The sequence below is a fragment of the Spermophilus citellus genome, assembly GCF_964194105.1.
Source record: "Spermophilus citellus genome assembly, chromosome: 1".
NCBI lineage: Eukaryota > Metazoa > Chordata > Mammalia > Rodentia > Sciuridae > Spermophilus > Spermophilus citellus.
The window spans coordinates 207,728,184-207,748,498 of record NC_138182.1 but is presented as its reverse complement, the minus strand read 5'-3'; the positions used below and the strand labels follow the sequence as shown (position 1 = coordinate 207,748,498).

The following is a 20,315-nucleotide window of genomic DNA, read 5'->3' as shown; positions in this document are numbered from 1 at the left end:
TGGTTGGGCTGCCTATGGCCTTGGGAGCCCAACCCCCACCCCAGTGTGTCCAGGATGTGGGACATGGAGTTAAAGAAGATGATTCTGGTGTCTTAAGATTTTAATATTGTTTTCCTTGGTGGGTTATGGACTTAGTTGGGGCCATTTAACCTTTTTGTCTTTCTTGTTCTTCCTTTTTTAATGAGAATGTCTATATTATGCTTGTCCCACCATTGTGTTTTGAAAGTAGATAACTGGTTAAATTTCACATGCTAGCAGCTGGAAGGAAGTTTGCCTCAGGATGAATCATACATTGAATCTCACATCTGATTTAGCTGAGATTCTGGACTTTGGATGTTTTGAGTTATGTAGGAAAAAGTTAAGATATCCAGGGCTGCTGGGATGAAATGGGTGAATCTTGCACATTAGAAAGACATAGATTTGGGATCCAAGGATGACTTCTATTTTGAATGTGTCACCCAAGGTTCATATGATAGAAACTTAATTACCAATGCAACAGTATTGAGAGGTGGGACTTTCCAGAGGTGACTATGTCATGAATGTATTAATGCCATCATTATGGGAGTAAGTAAATAATCTCAGGAGTAGATTAATTTTTTTCTTTTTAAGTGTTTTTATTAGTGCATTATAGTTATGCATAACAGTGGGGTCCATTCTGGCATAATACACATGCATGGAATATAATTTACTCCATTTTAGCTCCCAGTACTTCCTCTTTCCCTCCCCTTCTCCCTCCCCCAATACCCTTTCTCTACTTTATTGGTCTTCATTCTATTTATCTATTGTTTTTATTTGTGCTTTGTAAATAGATAGATAGATATAGATATATAGATAAAGATGGAATTCACTGTGGTATATTCAAATATGAATATAATATAGTTTGATCAATTTCATTCTGCACTTCCTCCCTTTTCCTGTTTCTCCTCCTTCATTTACCTCAATCCCTTTCCTCTACTCCATGGAACTCCCTTCTATTTTCATGGGATTCCTCCATGCCTTTCCCCCATTTATTTTGCTCTAGTTTCTGCATATGAGAGAAAACATTTGACCCTTGACCTTCTGAGTCTGCCTTATTTCACTTAGCAGAATATTCTCCAGTTCCATCTATTTAGCAGAAAATACCATGATTTCCATTCTTCTTTATGGCTGAGTAAAATGTCATTGTGTATTTATACCACATTTTCTTAATCTATTCATCTGTTGATGGGCACCTGGGCTGGTCCCATAACTTGACTATTGTGAATTGCGCTGTTAGAAACACTGATGTGCCTGTGGGGGTTCTTGACAAAAGAACTGAGTTTGTGTCTACCTGGCATCTTCTCACCATGCTCCCACCTTCTACCATGGGATGATGAAGCAAGAAGTCCCTTGTCATTTATCAGCACCTACAAATTGAACTTTCCAGTCTTCAAAAGTGTGACAAATTTCTTATAAATTTCCCAGTCTCTTCTGTTATGCAATACAAAATGAACTAAGACAAACTACCATTTGCCATATACCTTAAAGGGTAGATATACCCCTTTATGGTTTGCAGGAATGCAGAAATATCCTGAGGTAAAATTAGGTCATGAAACCTGTGACCTAATCAATACACCCTAGTTTGAATGGATTGACTGGGTGGTAACTGTAGGCAGGTGAGGCATGGCTGGAGGAGGTGGGTCACTGGGGGCTTCACCTGGAAGGGTGCATCTTTCCTATGGCCCCTTCCCAAGCCTTCCCTCACTTTGTGCGCTCTCTCTCTCTCTCTCTCTCTCTCTCTCTCTCTCTCTCTCTCTCTCTATCCTTCTTTGCTATCACAAGGGGAGCAGCTTCTGTCTGCCATGCCCTTCTACCATGATGTGCTGCCTCACTTTGGGTCCAGAAAAATGGAGTTGGCCATCTATGAACCGAGACCTCTGAAACCATGAACCCCAAATAAACTTTTCCTCCTCCAAGTTGTTCTTGTCATGTATTTTAACCACACTTATGTAAAACTTGACTAAAACATTCTCATAGTCTACAGAGGGAAGGGGAATACTAAATTTTAAGAAGTGAAACACAGATGAGGACTAAAGGAAGAGCAATAGTGTACCAGGCAAAGCAGGATGGCAAGAGCACTCCAGGAACATGCCCTCCTCCAAGTCAAGAGAAGAGAGAATTTCAGAAGAATTGTGGGCTGAGGAGGTTCTAGGTTTATTAAGAGAAGTGGCTGCAGAAGTTAAAAGTGACAAAAACAACTAGGTGGTTTAAAGTCATGTTATAGCCTTTCATTTTCATCTTGAGATTTGGGAAGACATTAACGCTTTTAATGAGACAAATTGAGGGAATTTGCAGTAAATATGATTATGGTTGAGAAGGGAGCATGGGTTTTAGTGAAGGAAAGCAGGTGTTAGAACAATTAGGAAACTGTTGGGGGAGCCCAGGTAGGGAAAGTGGTGGCCTAAACTCTGATGGTGAAATGGAAATGCAAAGAAAAAATTAAACACAAAAGTTAAGTATAGAGGAGTAAAGATTGAATCATAGTAACCCTGTTTCAAATCATTATGGATAAGGAACATAGGGAAAATATGTTTGGATGATTGGGGTTGAGATAACAAGAATGAATTCAATCTGGGCACATTAACTTTCTAATGCTTGCAATATATCCAATCGGACTTGTTTTGTAGGCTGTTGTATTAATGAGTCTGGCACTCCAGTGAATAGGCTGCACTGGAGACAGAGAAATGGAAATTATTGATACTTAACAGGAATTGAAGTTGTGGGGAGGAGAATAAAATTACCCAGAGAAAATGACGGAATAGTTTAGTTATGAATTCTAAGAACTATAACATTGAAGAAAGAAGCAGAGGAGAAGGAGTCTATAAAGGAGACAAGGAGGAATGGTTAAGAGGTAGAAGGGAAGCCATGTATTGTGGTCCCACAGTGACCTTTTGAAAGCAGCTTCAGTGAAATTGAACAAGCCTAAGCCAAATGAGAGAACAGATTAGCGAGGATGGTGAACAAGAGGAGACAGAGGAAATAACTCAAGTATTTGGGGCATGAAGAGGAAGAAGGAATTCAAGCAGTAGTTAGAGGGGGGCCCGAGATTAGACCTCAACCACTACTCAAAGAACAAGATGGTCATGTAAGCTGCAGTCACTGGAGCTAATGGATGCCTTTCATGGTCTTCTCAGGAGGAAGGTTACAGCTAAATTGGCATGTAGAGAGAGAGGCATAAAGGAATGTAAGCAGGAGAGGCAGCACAGGAAGTCAGGGTCAGTCTCACCCTTTTTCTAGGCAGAATAACACAAGCACAATTTTAATTCTCTCACTCTCTCCTCCCCCACCCTCTCCTTTCCTTTCTCTTCCCCTCTTATGAACTTTAGAAAGACATTAGTCTAGTAGAAAAGCCAATTCTCAGGAGAAGGACACAGTAGCTGTCACTAACCACAGCCCTGTGTATACACAGTCTTGATGTCCAGGCCATATTTGTTACATCCAGCACAACTTCTGCTTTTGCTTACTAAATCACACTGAAGGCAAATCTACAAGACAACAAGTAGTCAAACGATATAGTTCTAAGAGCCTTTTTCTTTCATATCCCTTAAGAGCAGTTTGAGAATATTTTCTGGCATTTCAAATAAATATGTTAATATCTAATTTGTAACCCAAGAAAACTAATTTAAAAATGTGTTATTGCCCTTCCACTTAGTCTAAGAGACAGGTTGAGCTGAGTCATCTATGAAGCTGCTCAGTAAGAAGCAGATGTATCATAAGTGAAAGTGTTTGTATTCATTTACAAAGCAGCAATATTGCAGCCTAGTCATAGCCATAACACTTCATGGACAGACTTTAACATTCTTTCTCCCTCAGAACAAAGTATATTTTCTGAAATGTTTGTAAGATATTTGGTTTCAAAAATGGACTCAGGACATTTTGTCCTCTGGAGAATACATGAAAAAGTAAATAAGTTTTAAAAAAATGCTTTTGAAACGTCCGTTGAAGACATATATTTTCTGGAAGAGACAGAAAGGATATAAGTTGGAGGCATTAAATGACTAATGATGAGACTCTATTGGTTAAAACTCTCCTAGTCACATCTGAAGGGGAAGTAATGAAATATTATACCAATAAAATGTAATAATTACAATCACTGTGGATCTACAAAACATTATTAAATATCCCTTGACAACTTAGAAAAAAACTCCAAGTAATTATCAAGTCTCATTTTAAATTAAACCCTGGCCTTCTTGGTGCCCCACGTCACTCTTATGCAGGCATGGCAATGAGGGAGACTTATAATGCCTTTGTGTAAATTGCTGCATAGTTAGTTGGCTGGCCACCCTTATGATATAATCTTTTTCCACAGCAATTTAATTAAAACAGTGAAAGATCTGACCTTTGCTGGAGATTTTCTTATCCATAGCACTAAAAATATCCCCTGGAAGCAATCTATCAATATGATCTTTCAAATACAATCTTGCTGGTACTGGAGAAGAAGAGAAAGGAAATGAGACACAACAGAATTCACAAAGGTTGGCACAGGCTAGCGCATGATTAGTTGTCATGAAAGCAGAGTTGCAAGTTTGTTTACAAGGAGGGCATGAAATAAATTTAAGCCACCTAATTACATCAAGCAATGAACCCAAGTCCCCTATCTAGTGGCCAGCATATAATAAGGGTTTAATCAATGAGGATTGTCTCCTACTCCCCCCACTTCCAGAAATTAGCCTTGTGTCTCTTGGTTTGGAAAGCACTTAGAAGCTTTAATAACTTGATTTATAGATATCCCTGGGAGGTTTCCCTGTCCCCACATTCCCATAAATCTATGCAATCTGTGGCAAAGATTTTGGTGAAGAAAAAGCCCCTCTTTATTGATGATACTGGGAGTTCACTACCCACTTTGTTCTAATAATTGATGTGTTCCTGTCTGGTCGTAGGGATAAATGTCATTTATCTTCACAGCTATTAGGAGAGAGGAAATTTCCTCCTTTCCATGGTGTGAATGTGGGCGTCCAATCTGAACTACAATCTGATGAATACAAAATGTTAAGTACTAAAGAGAAGTAGGGCATAGCTCAAAAAGATGTGGAGATCATGATGGGGAAGAAGTCCTGATAATCATGTTTATCAGTCAGTAGGGAACGGATTAAAGTCCCATATTTGAGGTCATAGAGGTAGGATCAACTCTTTCACTATTTCTTAATAAATACACAAATCACATCTGTCTTCACTTATAAAATGAGGATATTATAATTGATTTTATAAACTTGTCAAGATTAAAAGAAATGAGTTCAGTATATCATCTGGCACTTATGTGTTGTTTGATAATAAGTAGAAGCTGTTATCATTAGAAAGATTTAAAGAAATAGCACAAATAACTGTGGGTCAAGTTAAGAAGCTCTGAATTCCCCTAATAAAATAGAAACAAGTTAGATTCTACTGACCAAATTCATTATTGATTGACTGAGTTAAATAACAGACTGAGTTAACAGTAGTTGGTTCACTAAGCTGCCATTAATTTCAAATTTACTTTAATTAATTCACAGCTGGTACCCTATATCAACTGTGCATGTGGAAAATTGAGATGAACCTAAGGTATGAGCAAAGGCTAAAAGAAGCCTTATTTTTAATACAGAGGGATCTTCAAAATCTTTAACAACCAGTGGAGAATAACCAATTATCCAATAAGAATGGATGCTGACCAAGGAGAAGTAAAGCAGTAGAGAAGCAGGGCAGAATCAGCATTAGGCTTCACTTCTCACCATGCCTAGCATCACGCCTGTGCTGTATTCCCTCTACATCATGTGCCTCTTGGCCACCTGTATGAAACTCATACTAGGCTTTATTTTAGGAATATTCAAGTTTTACTAAAAATTAATTTAAGGTGCTACATCTATTTTCCTGAGCTCCAAGTTTCAGAACCTAGGACAGCACCTGAATAACCCCATTGCTCAGTAAGTCAGTAGGTAAGGTGTATGATTTTGAGGACACCTGCAAGTCTTTTTTACATTTCCACGACTCTGCCGTTCTGAAAGAACTGAATTTCTCTAATCCGATTCTTCTCTTATGTTCCAGATTACCATCACCAGTGACTGGGCTCACCATCAGGACTGTTAAGTTTCCCCAACACACTCTGTCACTCTCAGTTACACCTGAAGCCCAGCTTTCATATGAATGGATCAGAATTGTCAGAAAATTGAAAGCTATAACAACTCAAGTGTGATGAAACACATATACCTTGCCCTTCTACATCTGTTTTTAAATTAAATATGAACTTTAATAATTGCCCTCAGCAGAGGCATCTGGAAGATGTGTTGATACTAGATGGAAGCAGACAACAGATGGGTTAGTCAATCTGGAACAGATGGTAAATTTATATTAATTAATTATAAGCCTGAACTTTTCCATCATTCATGATTCTTAGCGTCTATGGATGAGTTTACCATTTTGGGCTTATTTCAGTTTTCTAAATTCTTTCTAAACTCTTTGGTTTTATGAAGAATAAAGGAGAATTTTTCCTTTTGATCAGAGAGTATCTTGAGTCCCCAATACACTCCTGAGTTGACAAACTCTGATATGATCATGATATGATGGTAGAGCTGGAGACTCATCATTGTTATCACCTCACATCTAGAATTTTGCTATTCCTGCCCTACCAATGCTACCTATGCTTCACACAGTCCTCTTTTCTCATTCCATAGTGTTAATGAAAATACCTGTGGGAACTCCAAACAAAGAACAATAGCCAAATAAAGTAAACTACACTTTATTAATGCTTACACACATATCCAATATTTAAATGTAGAGCTGTCTAGAAGGCAAAGGTTGAAATAAACAAATTAGAGTTAAGTCCTCATCAGGACTTCCACCATGTCTTTGATTGACTTCTTGTGAGAGGTGCATGGGGCAGAGAAATTAGGAGAAGGAAAAGGCAGTTATGTGATTCTTTGGAGCAATTCTACCTCATGTTAAAAAAAATGGTCACAGAGTCACTGAGAATAGAGCATGGGTCTACTTAAGTTCATGGATCAAAAGATGAGACTTGGGCCGATGAGCACTTTTCAGCATGCAGTGTCAACACAAAAACTCACAAGTTGATGTTGCCCAAGTTGGCCAATTATATTATCAATATCTCTTTCTTGAAGTGTGGAAAGAAAAGATAAGTGCCTATGGGGAGTGACGTCCAGGGTTATAGAAAATAAGTACCATCTTCATAATCCGCACTCAACTTCCTAATGCTGTATTCCTGCGAACTTAATCAACTCACAATTTTATTATGTTTGTTAAAATTAAGAAAGTGAGACCAAAAGTTAAAAAAAAAAAAGATCAGATAATTTATTTGAAGCCCTAAAGAAGAGAGTCCATTAGTATCACACATACGATTACAGGGAGAGAGGGGAGAAGAGCAGTTCAAATGGGATTATTGAAGAAAATAATGTTGTGTCTTAAGCTAGCCTTAGAAGTCAGAAAAGATATTGCTAAATCTTCTTGGTTTGGTCTTATAAGTTGCTTAGTTTCTTTGTTGTCCATCCAAAGTGTGGTGAACAATCAGTAAGCTTTTCCATGGAAAAAGGGAGAGGGCTAAGAGAGACTATATCTTCTTTAGTTCCACCTCAGTCAAAAGTTCTACTTTCTAGATTTAAAATAGATCACTTAAGACTGATAAGAAGCATCCTCATCATGAACTATTTATCTTACCAATTACTAAGAATATACCAGAGCATACTGCAACTGAAAGTCAAGATCTCCTTTTGCTCTCTCAGATTTTGCTGTATTTCCCCCTCTGATTTGACCTAGAGACAACTGCAGAAGTTAGATGGATGGTTCTTTGGATCACATCAGAATGTCTCTGAGCTTCTAGAGAAATGAAAATAAATAAAACTTCCATTAAAAAGTTAAACAATGAGAACAGAGTAGACTGGGACAGAGATATGAAAAACTACCCTAAAAACCAACAATGTGTCCCAAAATTAAGAGAGAGACAACTAAAGACACTTCCATACAAAAGTAGGCAGGGGCTAGAGCAGGAGGAGGTGCATTTGAGTTTAGGGCCCTACAGTAGCAATATGGTCCAGATATACAGTCCTAGCCGCAGAGGAATCTATGCCTCTGATAAAAAGGTAGCCAGGCCTGAACCTCCAAACTCATAGATCAGAGTTCTGAGAGCCCACTTCAGACTTAGGCATACTATAGTATTAGTTTCTAGTCATTTTTGCCTTAAGGAGCATGGTCAAACCATGTATAAACCTAAACAACTAGAATTTTTCAAATGGAATTCGTCAGAGCCCTAGGGTTCCATATCATTTATCTCCTGGGCTGCCTCAGGGAGTGCCAAGAAGATGAGCAAGCACCCAGTTTCCCTTCAACCGGTTTCCTTACTCCACTCCATCACCATTGCTAATAGTAGTTACCTTTATCTGTATATTTCCTGGAGTTCTATGTAGTATTGCCTTGGGGACAGTCTGCCACTTTAAAATATGTGCAAAAACTCATCCATAGAGCCTTCTCCTTGGAGTCTTCTCTATGGGCTCCAACTGGTCACTGGACACCTCCTATGAGAGGTCCCTAGGCATTTTATCATATCAATGACATGAACCTCTAAGAGAGATTCTGTAAGGAAAGACAGGCACAAGGCCGAATAGATATTAACTGAAGAGTGGGCATGCTGTGCAGAAGGAAGAGGTCTTTAACTTCTTGACCCTCTCCACCTAAGACCTATCAGCAAATCTCAGTTAAGATATCCTCTTCAGGGTAATATGTGAGAGTACTTTTCCCTGTAATAACAATTGGGGATCATCATGGTAGTCTACAGTAAGGGACAGAGATGCTAAATATCTTACAAAACATGAGACAGTTCTGCATGAGATTTCTCTGTGATTGACAATGGCTCCCCCTGCCAACATCCTGGCACTAATAAACTAGCTACCAGAATGCCAAAGTCATACTTGTTTACTATACAGCTATGATTATTTGGAAACAGTAAAGTCATGGGCATATTCCTGAGATTTTTCCTAAAGATATATGTATCTGAAATGAATATAAATGACTATTAAGACTATTAATTACTAATTCCTCATTCCATATTTTCTGAACATTGTTTAGAGGCCTACGTGAATCTGCCAACAAGTTTTCCATTCCCTACATTAGTTATAGTGTCATTGTAAATTAACATATTAGCCATCTTTTGGGGTATTTTTGGTGTCATTTTCTCATGAGCGTGGGTTACAGTGAGTTGATCTGCTTGAGAGATATATTCTCAAACATAAACTCAATCACAACAAAAGACTCCTACACTGAGGATAAAGGAAACCATCCAAGTTTAAGCCACTGTAAGAGGCTTGATAGCCTGATGGCCATTCCTTGTAACATTCCTGCCTTAATTTGAACTCAGACAAAAGAAAATTGAAAATTTGATTCTGGAGTGTGACTTTTGAAAGCATGTGAATAAAACTCAATTTATGTTTCTTTCATTGCTGTAAATTGGGATGACATCAGGAAATAGCACCAAACATCATGTTAAGCAGAAAGTCGGGGCATATAACATTATATATTAGCAACAAACAATGCAAACACTCCTGTGTGAGATTTTTCTCTAGGATTCCATTAACCCTTAATAACCTCCTTTTCCTTTTATGTAACTTTACTCATGGAAATTTTATACAACATTACTAACTCATAAAATTTTAATACTATTTGACACAAGGATAAATAAATATTTACTGTAATTATTAAGCAACTTTATGCTTTATAACAGAACCAAGTGGGTGAGGAAGAAACAATTCCTTGGAGAAATAGATTTATTTGCTAATTTAGTGTGTTAAGAAGAGTCTAACATAGAGTTGAAGTGAATATAAAAGATCTAGAGGATATGGATTCCTTTTCCTGAGAATTCAGTGTTCTGTAAGAAGTAGAACTTATTTGTTTTTTTTCTGAATAGTAAGAAATCATTGCCAGCATTTAATGATATCCAGGATTTTTTTAAAGCATCAGCTAATATATTGGGTATTTGTATAACATATATTAATGAAGCATCCCCATTTTTAAATTTCTGTTGCATCCTATGATATATTTCTAATGTGAAAAAAGGGCAAGACCCCAAATTACTAACAGACTAATAATAACTGTCATTTTTGAATGCTGGGTGTACACGAAGCATTTTACCAGATGCTTTACAAACTGCAGCATGCTTTGTGGGATGCAATTTTTTTTTTCAGTACACAGAAATCTCCAGATCATTTTTGTCTAGATGAAGGCAACAAATCACTTAGAGAAGATCTCCTCCATTGTGGAATAACTGATTTCTGGTGTTTCATAAATGCACAGGGAGTAAGTTTTGACCATGTTTTGGAGGAAGGATGTATCAGAACTTTCTGTGATTGACAATGGCTTCCCCCCTCCAACATCCTAGCACTAGGAAAGCTTAATAATCATTTAAAGATAAATTGCATTTCTTTTTTATATATAACTTTATTTTATTTATTTATTTTTATGTGGTTCTGAGGATTGAACCCAGTGCCTCACCCATGCTAAGCAAGCACTCTACCACTGAGCTGCAGCCCCAGCCCCAGCCCCAGCCCCAGATAAATTGCATTTCTTTGGGAAGAAATAAGAATGAGACCCCAATCATTCCCTTTTGAGATTCAACTCTATCAAAACTTATAAAATGAATGAAAGTAGCACAGACAGAGGATTTTAGATAGTGATAAACATCAAGGACTCCAAAAGGCAACTTGGCTTTAAGGAAGTGGGACATAGGTTGAAGAATCAGATTCTTCTTTACAAACAATCAGATTCTTCTTTACAAAGATGGCAGCATCTGATGTTTCACTGAATGAAACATCAAATGCTGCCATCTTTGTAAAGACTTGACCTCAAAAGAACAAGACTGTTCTCAGCAACTGGATTCAGAAAACTCCTAGAAAACCCTGTTAGTTCATCTGGTACATGCTCAGTTATTCAAAGCTGTTTGGATCCACTCCGTAACAAAATAACAAAACAAAAGACTTTGAGAGGATTATTACAAAATATTGTCTTGCCTTTGCTCTTACAGATATAGGTTTCAACAGATGCTCAATGGCACCATTATTTCTGTTTTGCTTAAATGAGTTTGAGGCAAACTAGAAAGTAACTGGGGAATAATTTGAGTGAAACTCTTCTGAAGTTCAAGAAGACTCTTATAGGTAAAGCAACTCATAATGGAAGCAGGGTAACCATTTACAAAGGTGCACATTTGGCAGCTCATAAACACAGACAGTACATCCTCATTGATTATGAAGGAAATGGTTCTCTTAGTGGGCAATTCATTGTATTCCAAAATTATATATTATACACATGTGTGCGTGCACACAAACACACACACACTACACAATTCCACATCAAGGAGAGGACAGAGGCCCCAGAGACCCCAGAGGACCAAGTGTTAGGGCAATGTAGTCATGGCTGGTGTGGTTGTCAAATATACATTTCAATTTGCATGCTTTCTTTCTCCCTTCCTGTCTGGTCTATGCTTGGTGTTTATTCCTATCTAAGATCCTTAGTCTGTCCAGATTAAAAAAATATCACTAAACCATATATTTGACCTGTGCACTTTTATTTATGTAACTAATGCTCGAATACAATGATTCACTTTTTCACACTTTGGAAAGCTCTTTGGGAAGGGATCTTCAAGATAACCACATACTCTTCTTTGAGGGAGACTTTGACACTCTTAAATCTTGATTAATAAAGTTTCAGGGAAGTCTTGTTCCATAGGAAAAAAATAAAGAGACCTGTGGAGAGTAGTAATTGCTTAAGTGGGTCGTGAGTCCATTTCATTACTTCTAATTATATTTCATTTTTATTATTCCCTCTAACTTTGTATATGCTTTTTAATTTTCCACAATAAGACTTTCTTTTCTAAAAATCAATGAGATAGAAAACCTGACTTGTATCCAAGTAAGTAAGCCTCTGCTATCTATTTTTGCTCTATTCATATGTTAGTCCATAGGAATACTGCCATCAAAGATTTTTGCTCACAGGAAAAGCTCTCCTCCTGGTCACTTGAATATATGGAAAGTTCTTTTTTTATGTGTTCTGTTTTTTGATCTCCTTAGAAATAAAGATGTTCACTATTTCCTCTTGATCAAGACTCCTGCTGGCCAATTACATTCTCTTCTACCCTCATGTCATTGTCTAATGAATGACTGAAGAGTGAAAATAAATGTCAATGGAAAACACATAAGGAAGAAGATAAAACTAAAGAATATAAGCTCAGAAGAGAGACTAGATGTCAGGCTAATGAGAGGCCCCATGCCAGATCAACAGAAAAGGAAATGATTAATTACAGGAGTGTAGCAATAGAGATGCCCCCAGGCGTTTCAGTGAAGTTGCATGACGCAGGCTACAGTTCAAAATAGCAGAACAATTGATTTGAGAGTGAGGAAAACACTTTTAAAAATTTGTATGTCACATACAGATGGCCCTATTTTTACAAAAACAATCATCAAGAGACGCTTTAAAAGATCAATATATCAAAGCTACAGATAACAGCTATGCATGATTTTATTTTCTATATACCAAAATGTTCTTTCTAAATTAGAGAATAGAAACAGTGCTATTCAAAGCTGATTTATTTTTAAAACCATTGAGAAAATAGTTGCCTAAGGAAGTTACATCTCCCCATGTGTAAAAATTCCTAAATCTGATTAAATTTTTACTTTGAAATTACCATACTTATGTGCCATTTTCACTTCTCTTCAAGGTTGAACTTTTGTCAGTTTTCTCCCTCTTTAGCTTAAAAGTACTGAGCCCTCCTAGGTAGAGAGTAAAGTGTAGTTTTCCTTTGTCCTGAAATCTAGTTCTACCAGCCATCTTGCCTCTTTGCCAGAGAGGATTAGGGGAAATGTGCTCATTTCATCACTAGCTGAACTGTAACTGCCAGTTGGATATGGGGCAAGCTGTAAAAATAAACTCTCAAATGCAGCCTTGTCCCTTGGAGATTGTAAACCTATATGTACTTCCACTAACCCAAGCAGCATATTTCCCAGACTGGAAACATGGCAGGAAGGGGATTTAATGATGTTATACAGGAAGCAGCAGCAGCAGCAACAGCAGGAAAGTATTTATATTTTGTTTTTGTTTGGAATGAGGAAATGCATTGAAATTAAACAACAAAAGACTTAAAATACAAAATATACATTATCCTCCTCTTCATCAATATCTGAACTTATTTTAATCACTCATATCATAGAGGTTGAACACAGAGAGGGACTAGAAGAGTACTCCAAACAAACAAAGATAAACCATAGTCCAGATAACAAGAAAGGAGTTTAAGGTTTCTTAAAGGATATTGAGTTATCTTGTAGCAGTATAGTACAAGGCTAATAGTAACTTGCAATAGGTAGTTTTCAGGATGTATTAAGGACTCTTCTTTATCCATAACTTGAAAAAATGTCTTGAATTTAAAATGAAATATGAACTATCACATGAGCTCAGGCTGAGATTTATTTATTTTTTCTGTAACTAATAGTAAAAATCCTGACATAAGAATGCAGTGGTAAGGAGTAAGTGAAACATCAAGGAGAAGAGAATCAAATCAAAAATAATCTTCTTGGGGCTGGGGATGTGGCTCAAGCGGTAGCGCGCTCGCCTGGCATGCGTGCGGCCCGGGTTCAATCCTCAGCACCACATACCAACAAAGATGTTGTGTCCGCCGAGAACTAAAAAATAAATATTAAAAATTCTCTCTCTCTCTCTCTCTCTCTCTCTCTCTCTCTCTCTCTCAAAAATATAATCTTCTTAATCATATCTACTAACTCTTTTTTAACCAGTTCCCTAGTATGAAAGAATTGGGTAAAATTGGTATCAAGAGGAACTCTGTTTATGGATATTTCACTTCTCTTTGTGTAAATGTTTTAACTATATAATAAAATGATTATAATGATTTCAACCTATAGTGAGCACTCACACCCACTTTGTATTTGTGTTGTATGTAGAGGGATGCTTGTCAACAATTGGCATAAACACCACCTGGATCTGGATGTACTTGCTGCAAAACTCACATCAATAACCTAGGCTTTTCCCACCTCCCTGCTCCCCAGCAGACTCACCTTCAAGTGTGCCCCCTATAGTCACAGGATTGTGGTTTCAGTCTGTGTACACAATTACCCCCGCTCCCAACAAATTGCAGCTCAAGACTAGGCCTACACCTGGTAGATTTTCATTACTGGAGGTTTGGAAAAAAAAAAAAAAAAAAAACCTAATAGCCAGTTTCTTCTCAGGTAGCCTTTTCCTCAGAGAAATTTTTTTCTAAGATGGAAGGAGACCCTCATCGTAATACAAAATACATATATGATGGTGTGAGGGGGAAGAAAAGAAAGAGAGAGAAATGTGTCACAGTAGATTGGGTAGAGAGAGATGATGGGAGGGGAGGGGAGGGAAGGGGAGGATAGGAAGGGCAGCAGAATACAATAGACACTAGTATTGCTGTATGTATATACATGGCTGTATAACCAATGTGATCCTGCAATCTGTACTCGTGGAAAAATGATAATTCATATCCTATTTGAATCAAATGTATAATATGTCAAGATAATTGTACTGTCATGAGCAACTAATAAAAAAATAAAATAAAATAAAAAGAATCACCCAGATGTTACATTGGTTAGAACAAAGTCCTATGACTAAATCTGAAAGTAATCATCAGATAGGAGAAAAATGTCTCCTAAGGCTGGATCAACTTCCTCCTGCACTATGCCTTCTAAAGTCTAGATAAAACTAGGGTTCATAAATTATGGAATCAACACTGATGTCCTTAAATAGATTAATGGATTAAGGAAATGTGCTATAGGTGCACAATGGAGTCTTCCTCACCCATAAAAAAGAATGAAATAATGGCATTTTCTGGGAAGTGGATGGAAATGGAGCAAGTCGAGCTAAGTGAAATAAGCCGAACTCAAAGGTTGAATGTTTTCTCTCATATGTGGAAGAAGAGCAAATTAAAGGAAAGAACATGAATGGGGAGGGGAAGATCCATGGAATAGAAGAAGAACAAGAGTGAGAGAGGAAAGAAGTGAAAATGGACGATCATTGGATTTAACAAAATTGTGTTATATTTATATATAAAATTACCAGAGAGAATTTAACCTTCATGGACACATAGAAGAAGGGAAGTTTAGTAGAATAGAAGAGGGAGAATAGGCGAAGGAAGGAAGGGAGAAAAATGTGGGGGGAATGGGAATTAAAATAAAATTCCCTGCATGTACAAGTTTGTCAAAATGAACTTAAATGGTATGTGAAATTTTAATGCTCCAGTAAAAATGGGGTTCTTTTAACAGGGAATAAGGAAAGAGCAATTGATGAAATGGAAACAAACTCCATATTCTACTCCATAATAAATACCATTTATGGCAATGATGATCCTGTTTTCCAAAGTGGGGAATGAATAAATGATTTATGTAAGCACGATTTTTTTTTTCTGAGTAGCTGAACAATTCCTGATCATTATAGAATTAGGTATGTAAACTTAAGGGTGTAGTACCAATTGCAAATAAAAATAAAATAAAAATAAAGTTAACAAAGTCAGGTAGACTTCTTGGCTTAGGTGTCAAACTGAAAACATAGACAAAGAGACCGTGTACAGATAAAAGGCAATAAATCAGACATTAGAAGAATCAGACAGGGAAAGAGTTATGAATAAAAGAACCTGGAACAAATATACAGTATGAAATAACATGGTAAAAACTCAAACTTGAACATGTCAGTTACATAATAAATGTACATGGACAAAACTTTTCACTTAACATAGATTAGAAGTATAGATTTTTAAACCCTCTTATCTATAAATAATCAGAAACATACTTTTAAAATAAGCAGACATAAATTTAATTATCAATTTAAAGAATACTTGTGAACAACATTAATATCTGGCAAAATTTATTTAAAGACAAAAAAAGCATTACTGGGGATAAAAATAGTAACCATATAATCATAATAGGGCAATTCAATAAAAGATATAAAAATTCTTTTTTTTAATTTTTTTATTTTTTTTAAGTGTCAGGATGGCCTTAGGCCTGAACAACTCCACTTTATTTTTTATTATTTTTTTTGAATACTTACTTTTTAGTTTTCGGTGGACACAACATCTTTGTTTGTATGTGGTGCTGAGGATGGAACCCGGGCCGCGCGCATACCAGGCGAGCATGCCACCGCTTGAGCCACATCCCCAGCCCGATATAAAAATTCTTAATTCACAATAGCTTCTAAAAGAAAAAGTGCAAAAAATGTCCAGAAGAAAATCTGTCTTATTGCTATACACATCAAATGAGTACTAGAACTTTTTAAACATGTTAGTATAGATATCAGTAATACAATAAAGCTATTCCTGAATCCACCACTCAGTTTAATATTCAAAACGAAATTGAGAAATATACCTCACTTAGTTGTTGATTGCTTTATTAAAAAGCTGTGATAGTATTTTTTTAGGTAAAAATCATGAGTATTTGGAACATTTGTAAAAACACCATTAGCAGGCTTGATCTAATAGTACCACCCTGTATAGTTAAACTTTTTCTCCCATAGTATCCATAACACAAACCCTGTACTTCAAACCCAGGACTCTGCCTCCTCTTTACCACTCTTGTCTTGGCTGACATTGTTGTCCAGACTCCAAAGACATAGAGTATCTTGACTTGTAATGCCATGTATTTTTTTTCCAGGTGCTTTTGTTCATATTGTGATTTAGACTAGATTGTAAGCTATTGATGGCAGAAACATGTCCTACATTTAGAAGGACCTCAGCACAAGGCTGGTTTCACAGCAATGTTTTTGTTTGTTTGTTTTGAGAAATTTAATTTTTAAAAATTCTTTATTGTCTTTAAAGATTAAAGAAATTCCTTTTCTAAATTAAAAAGTATTGTACATTAATTGCTACAAATAACAATATAAAGGTGTGTAAATAAAAAATAATGATTTTTCTGTTCTCCCTTCCCATAAAATAATCAAGTTTACCTAATTACCTACTACCTTTAACTATCTATCTATCTATCTAACCAAACATATTTACTCTGTAGGTTTTGGGGTTTTTTGGGGGGGATTTTTTTTTCTCTTTTCCAACTAATTTACATGAGAAACTTTCGCATACTTAATAGGCAATGGAATTTTTTTCTGAATTAATAAATATGGCTCCAATGCATTCCTTCTAATATCTGCATGATGTCCTATAATACAAATGTACCATAATTATTCATCTTTTTCTGATTCATGGCTTGGGGTTGTTTCCAGTTTTTCTGGATCCAACATGCTAGTGTTAATCACTTCTGTAAAGTAAGTTACTAACAGGGAACTAAGGTGGTCCTTTTTATTTTAAGCTTTGAAAGTTCTTAATTGCTTGCTTAGAAGACTGTTGTGGTTCACATTCATACAAGCAATACTAATGGGTCCTCTCCCTGCTCTCTGAGTACTGTAACAACTTTAAATTTTTATCATTCAGAAATATGAAACTGAGTAATCACGGGTTTCAAGCTTTTTCATATTTTGACTCTTATTTATATGTCCTTGTCTGTGAGTTGTCTCTTTGTATTCTTTTTTTCTTTCTGAAGAGGTGTTTCCATTTTTTCTCCGTAGTCAAATGCCTCCATTGGAAAGAAAAAGAAAAAGAAGAAGAAAGGGGTGGGGGGAAGTAGTTCTCCTGCTTTCATAATCCTCTTTGCTCTCGAAAAGCCTGCTGCTGCTGCACCACTCATGTGGGATTTATATTCCAGCAACCAAAGAGCACAGCATAAAACCCACCTGCAGAGACCCCGCAGTTGGGGTGCCAATGCTCAGGAACCATCGCTTAATGTCACGCTGCTCTATTGAAAAATGTGGACTCCTTCCGATAGTCTCACTTGAGGGAATAGAAGTCCCAAGCGTAGCAGCCCAAATGACAGGCTCACACCTGCCCTTATACGCGCTTTCATCTCACCTTTTCCAACACTTCCACAATGCTTGACTTTTCTTCTCCTGCCCTGCACCGTACCTTTCATATTTCATGAGAGGGCCTCATCACATTCCTGACGTTAATGAGCTTCAAGCTGCTTTTTTAAAAAAGAAGAAGAAAATAGAAAAAGAAACCTCATCTTGCCAGCCAATATGCCTCCAGCAGGCTTTCCCACAGAGAAAGGAGTGAGTCTCAAGGCTGTAGGGGGGCTGACACGTGGGGCAGGAGGCAGCTGTCTGCTTTTATTAAAAATGCCACCTTGACCATAGCCTGATTTCTTTGAAGGCCAGTTGAGGATCATTCATTGCAGGACCCATGACACATGTTCTGCTGCTTTCATCCATCAGCTCTCTCAGCACACTAGTTATGGGGAACAGAACTAAAGACTTGCTGCCAGCCCCAGCCATCACTCTCCATCCTCTCCCCCATTCCGTCTGGCCCCATCAACTTCTCCAAAAGACTTTCACTAGCACATCCAGTTCAACAGTTATTGTTTGTCTTTGTTTCTCATTTCCCATGCAGGAAGGCAGTTTATCTTCTGATCCTGTCAGAAGAGTCCTCCAGAGAATTTCAAGAAGAGGGTAACACAGATATGCTTGCATATTTCAACCCACACAGGAACTAGTTTGAAATGTCAGATGATAGCTGTGTTTGAGCAAATATTAATTTCTTCATGAGCAGATTTCAAAATTTCAATCATATCCTAAGAATAGTTTGTGCTTAGAGCACTTCTTTTTCTTAAACCTAATGTATATTTTTTTTATCTCATAAAACATCAATGCCTAAACAGCTTATTCGTCTTCCTCCTTTTAAAAACTTGATTGATATAAAACTTATCCATTAAAGTCACCCGCTTAAATGCCCAGTTTGACAAGATTTGATAAATGTATGCAGTTGTGTGGCCACTACCATGATCCACTTTCAGAAAAAATTCTCTGCTCCTACTTTTACCCAAGCAACAACTGATGTGCTTTCTGTCTCTGAGGGTATGCCTTTTCTAGAAGTTTCATATAAATAGAACAACACAGAATGCTGCCTTTGGGTCTTGCTTCTTTCACTTAGCATACTTTTTGGTTCATCCATCTGTTGCATGTATCAGTGTTTTGTCCTTTGTTAATGGCTTGGTGGCCATTGTCCACATATCAGATTTTGTTTATCCATTCACTAAATGATGGACTTTTGGGTTATGGCCATAGTTTGACTATGATGTCTTTGCTCTAAACACTAGAATATAAGTCTTTCTTATGGACATATGTTTACATTTCCCTTGAGTAAATGCCAAGGAGTGGAATTGCTGTATCATATGGTGGATGTATGTTTAACTTTTCTTAAATAATTGCCAAACTTTAAATTCTTAAGCAAAATATTTGCTTCTCATTTTCAAGGCTGTTTTTGTTTTTATTTTTTGCCACGAAATCACCCAATCTAGATGAATTCTAAGCATCATTTAACAAAGTATTTAGAAACAAAGTCATAGACAACATAAGTAAAAGAGCTAAGGAAAACATTTTTTTTTCTAATTCCTATTTAGTCTTCAGCCCAGGAAAGGGGCTGTCATCAGAACTGTGCTGACAAAGGAAATATACTGGTGCTTAATTCTCCTGTCTCCCTTCTTTATGCCTAACTTCTGTGGTCAGAGGCTGAAGGTGCCTCTTTCAGATTTCTTAGGTCAAGAAGATGCAGCCGAGGCTCCTCCTAAAGGGACAAGAACAGGGGGTCCTAGACGCACAGGCTTTGCAGATCCTCCTGGCCTTGGCCAGATGGAAGCTGCATGTAGATGCTTCATCAACAGGACACTGTTGGGCTTCCCTGGGTTCCTTGCAATAGCCTTGAGGACACTGTTGGACTTCCCTGGGTTCCTTGGAACAGCCTTGAATACCTGGAAAGAGAAATACCAGGGTCTTCCTGGCCTTGGAGTAATGGTAGATTCTAGATCCTTGGGATCAGAAAAGAAGCTAAACTCTGTCCTTTTATACCACCCTTCACTACATCAGACTTTAATTAGAAGTGTTCTGCTTGATGGGGCACTATGACTTATACCATGGTTCATCCAAATCTCTGTAATAATCCACCACTTTACAACAATTTTTTTTCTTTGATGTACAAAACTGGTGCATCCAATTTAATCTTATCTGTGCTTATGCAGATCTCAAATACATATAAGTCAAACATTCTTAGGATCTAAACAATCTTATAAGTTGGAATGAAAGTGTTATGTAGCTACATAGGGAATGTCAAAGGAATAGATTAAGCTGAAACTCCTTAGTGCTCTTGGTGCCTCTCTGACTATTAGAGACTATAGATGCTGCAGATAATAGTGGTTCTGTTTGACTTAAGGGAAGAAGGACAGGCTGTTGCTCTTTGGTTCAGCTGGAGAATGCTCTCAAAATTTCTCAAG

The 20,315-nt window shown here is 37.2% G+C and overlaps 1 protein-coding gene across 9 annotated transcripts in view; it reads left to right on the top strand.

The window, feature by feature from the left end:
- The window catches only part of LOC308648339 (uncharacterized protein), a 568,826-nt gene that overhangs the window by 489,437 nt on the left and 59,074 nt on the right, over window positions 1-20,315 (top strand). For 7 of the 9 annotated variants that reach the window (XR_014021795.1, XR_014021796.1, XR_014021797.1 and 4 more), the window contains one exon: window positions 6,037-11,466. The exons of 1 other annotated variant lie outside the window; for it this stretch is intronic. The gene's annotated coding sequence lies outside the window, so the exon portion shown is untranslated. Of the gene's footprint in view, window positions 1-6,036; window positions 11,467-12,053; window positions 13,546-20,315 lie in introns of those variants that run through there. One more of the 9 variants, XM_081292960.1, reaches the window with a different exon arrangement.